The following is a 4,312-nucleotide window of genomic DNA, read 5'->3' as shown; positions in this document are numbered from 1 at the left end:
AACATAATGAGGAAAACAGTACATCTAATGACTACAGCTATGCAAATGGAAAGAACAGCAAAAACAAACAAACAAAAAAACTCTTTGTACCTTTGTAGTTATAATATTCAATGTTAAGTTAATTATCCAATAATAGATAATTATGTTTAGGAAGTTATTATCTACTATACATGGAAGAGGCTGAAATTTAGAACTTTCTCCCAAAGAATACACACCTATCAAAGCACAGAAAACCTTCAATTAAAAACAATCTAAGGTTTAAAGAGGTTGAGAGGAAACTTAAAGAAAAGGGACATTATTAAAGAAGCTGCACCTCCCTGGGCCTGTTTACCTTCTGTTTTATCAGGCTATGCACATGTAGTTTGAACAAAGAAATCTCTTAATAGTAAAGTTATCTTCTGTTTCCTAAGGTCAACTTCTGCTTCCTCAAAACAAAGCTTATGATCTAATTAAGAATTAGGGCTTTTCAATTTGGATTTATGCAAATAAAGCAGTTAAAATTTCCATATGCTTTGACCCAGAAATTCTAATGCTAGACATATACTCTATGGAAGGGATTAACACGAAGAAAGGTTTCATACTCACCAAAATATAGTTCAGCAGCACTTTTTGTAATAACAAAAAAGAAGAAGAAAAGAAAAAAGTAAACAAAGTAGATACTCAAGAATTGAAGAATGGTTAGGCAAACTGTGGTACAGAAGTATAATGGATTACTGTGTCATAAAAGAAGACCAACATAATGAATACAAGGAAATATAGGCAAAACAGGGAAAATATCACATATAGTGAATATAAAAACAACCACAAAATAACTGAAACAATGATGTGAAATTAAAAAGATCAAATGGGCCCCAAAAAGAAGAGATATTAGAAGTTACCTTATTTTGTTCCACACAAGTGTTGGAGGTTAGTTTTGTTGAATTATTAATTTATTTTCTTCTTTCTGGTTTCTTTCTTGATGCAAGGGATGACTGCTTGAAGTGAAGAATGATATTTTTGGGCATGAAGTCAATGTAAAAACAAAAGCTTTCACTTAAAGGGAAAAAAAAGAAAAATAAGTTTGACCACCTAGAAATATTAATACAGAATAAAGTTATGTCTGCATGAGATCAAAGTATCTTATCAATATAATATTAAGCTATAACATTAGTTAAACTATTTAGCCTCAGTGTAGACCTGATAAAAATTACATAGATTGAACTTTTCAGTTCTAAATAAATCATGGCATTCTACAGATACAAGCTCAAATATAGAATATTCAAATATATGTAGGAGCTATAATTTTAGTGGCATAAGGGACAGTTAGTATGGAATATCCCTCCACAAATGGAGATTAGCAATCCATTACCATCATGAGAGAGGCAGCTAGGTGGTACTGTGGTGACAGTTCCAGACTTGGAATCAGGAAAACTCACCTTTCTGTGTTCAAATCAGGCGTTAGACACCTACTAGCTGTGTGACCCTGGGCAAGTTATTTAGCCCATTTGCCTCATTTTCTTCATCTGTAAAATGAGCTGGAAAAGGAAATGACAAACCACTCCAATGTCTTTGCAAAGAAAACCCCAAATGGGGTCACAAAGAGTCAGAACAACTAAATGACTAAAAAATTACAACAAAAATCACGACTTATTTGGTAAGTCCTAGAATGTTGCTTGAGGTGCTCTGAGATTAGATTAGTTTCACCAAATTGCATCCTTAGTACATAATAGAGAATTTGAGACCAAGTCTTCCTGATTCCAAGCCCCTTCAGAAGTACCTTAGTCCTCATTTCCAAGCTCAATGATCTTCTTTCCAGACAAAAGTATAAGTAGGTATAACACTGAAGATAGTAGTATCTACCTTAATGTTTGTATAAATATTTTCACACAACAATAATAATTGTGTTTCACACAAAATAATAATAATAATCCCCATGATGTATTTCATAGGATCATAGAACTAGAATTGGAAGGACCTTAGAGGTCACCTAGGCTAACTTTATAAATGATAAAACCAAGCCCCAGGGTGTTATGTGACTTATCCAAGATTACATGGGAAATATTATTGGCGGGTTTTGAACCTGAATCCTCTGATCCAAAGTTTGTATCTTTTTCAATCTATCAGGTTGCCCCTCTATTTGACATCACTGAGGTATTAGAAGCAACTGCCACTTCTCAATACAAATCCAATCATTTTGCTTAATCAGGTATTTGGATATTGCTATAATATAACAATTGAATTGTTTTTATATTTAATTTCAAAATTTTAACAATAGAAGGTACACACACACACACACACACACACACACACAAAACATTTGATAGCCTCACAGATTTGAAAAATAAATGAACTGAAAATGAACTGAAAAGATAGAAAGGCAGTGAGGATTGTTGAAAATAAAAGATTACACAGGTGATTTCTCTGATCTATCAGCAAAGCAATTGTGTGTGATCCAAAGAGCATAGATAGAGAAAATGAAGTAGGAATTACCATATTTAGAAGATGAAACAAAATAAACCTTATAGATTTAATATGTTAATGTTCCGTAATAAGTATTATTTCTGAGTCCACCAATTGTTCTTTAGCAAAATCAAAAAGCAAATCAAAATTCTGAGGGCACATGTAGTTAAAATGTTGGGATTAGTTTTTTTTTTTAAAGGATGAAATACTAAGTAAAGTACTATAATTATGAACACATTTTCTCTCATACACCACTCAGTCCCTGAATTTTTAATGTCAAAAGGAAAATTGTCTTGGCACATTTCAGGTCTATGTCACATCCCAGAATGAATATTGTACAACTTCACAGCCATAACAATTAAATGGCATTAACAAAATCCTGGTTTATAAATAAATAAATGCAATTCCACAATCAATGATTTAGAACCTATTACTTTTGATGCCTCACTAGGGTTACCAACTCTGTTACATCTTGGTACAAATGATACATTTTAACCAACCATCTTTCTATTTTTTTTCCTTCCTTCCTTCCTTTCCTTCCTTCCTTCCTTCCTTCCTTCCTCCTTCCTTCCTTCCTTCCTTCTTCTTTCTTTCTTCCTTCCTTTCTTTCTTTCTTCCTTTCTTTCTTCTTCTTTCTTCTTTCTTTCTTTCTTTCTTTCTTTCTTCTTTCTTTCTTCTTTCTTTCTTTCTTCCTTCTTCCTTCCTTCCTTCCTTCTTTCCTTCCTTCCTTCCTTTCTTTCTTCTTTTCTTTCTTTCTTTCTTTCTTTCTTTTCTTTCTTTTTTCTTTCTTTCTTTCTTTCTTTCTTTCTTTCTTTCTTTCTTCTTTCTTCTTTCCTTCCTTCCTTCCTTCCTTCCTTCCTTCTTCCTTCTTTCTTTCTTTCTTTCTTTCTTTCTTTCTTTCTTTCTTTCTTCTTCTTTCTTTCTTTCTTTCTTTTCTTTCTTTCTAAATTCATACTCCCAGTAGATGCCATTATCCTAAGAATTAGGAAAACTAACTAGCCTACTCACAAGGTCAGCAATGGACTAGACACAACATAATTCTATATTTCTTTCAGCTACTGTATTTCACTTAAAATGAGATTATTTTGGAAGATTTTTTTCCCTACATACTCTCTGGTAGCTTTATAAACTTTCCAAATAGCTCCATATACATAAAAAAAAAAATTTTTTTGTAGATGTAACCTTGGTCAAATGCCTGATTCTTTGCCCCTTTACTCTTCACGAACAATTGGTCCAAATCATTTTTTGTACTCAATTAACAGTAGTTTGAACAATCTAAAACAACAGATTACCCTAGGTTTAAATATCATGGTTGTTCCCACATGATCTTGTCTACTTTCAGATATAAATTCAGGCATTCTGGTTGCTTCATTGTAAACAATTCAGATCAAACACTGTTCTGACTTTTTGTTATTATTAAATTACTTTGGCTCTCTTATGTATGTAAAATCAGACAAGTCACAGTGTCTCTTTACTTGATTTTTCTACTCTGCAAGATAATTAAGGGTAATCAATAAAGTGCTGGACTTGAAGCCAAGAATTCTGACTTCAAAATCCTGCCTTGGATACCTAACAACAACATGACACTAAATGTTCACTTGTCCTCTCAAAACCTCATTTTCCTTCTGCCAAAAGGGAATGATATTGCTTATCTTCACAGAGTTCTTTAAAATCCAATGAGTTAAGGTACATAAAGAATTCTGGGAGATCACATTTATATGAAATCAGTTATTTTTTGTTGTTGGTGTAAATTTTGTTGGTGTTTGATCATTAAGGTACTTTCCAGTTCTGAATTCTCTATAGTGCATATTAACGTACAAGTTAGGTGTTATACTGAGCAGACTACATCAGAGTTGTAACTGTTGCATAAGTA

This window comes from Phascolarctos cinereus, unplaced genomic scaffold, assembly GCF_003287225.1.
Source record: "Phascolarctos cinereus isolate Bilbo 61053 unplaced genomic scaffold, phaCin_HiC Scaffold_216;HRSCAF=800, whole genome shotgun sequence".
Classification (NCBI taxonomy): Eukaryota; Metazoa; Chordata; class Mammalia; order Diprotodontia; family Phascolarctidae; genus Phascolarctos; species Phascolarctos cinereus.
The sequence above is the reverse complement of the archived record's forward strand: the minus strand, read 5'-3'. Positions refer to the sequence as shown.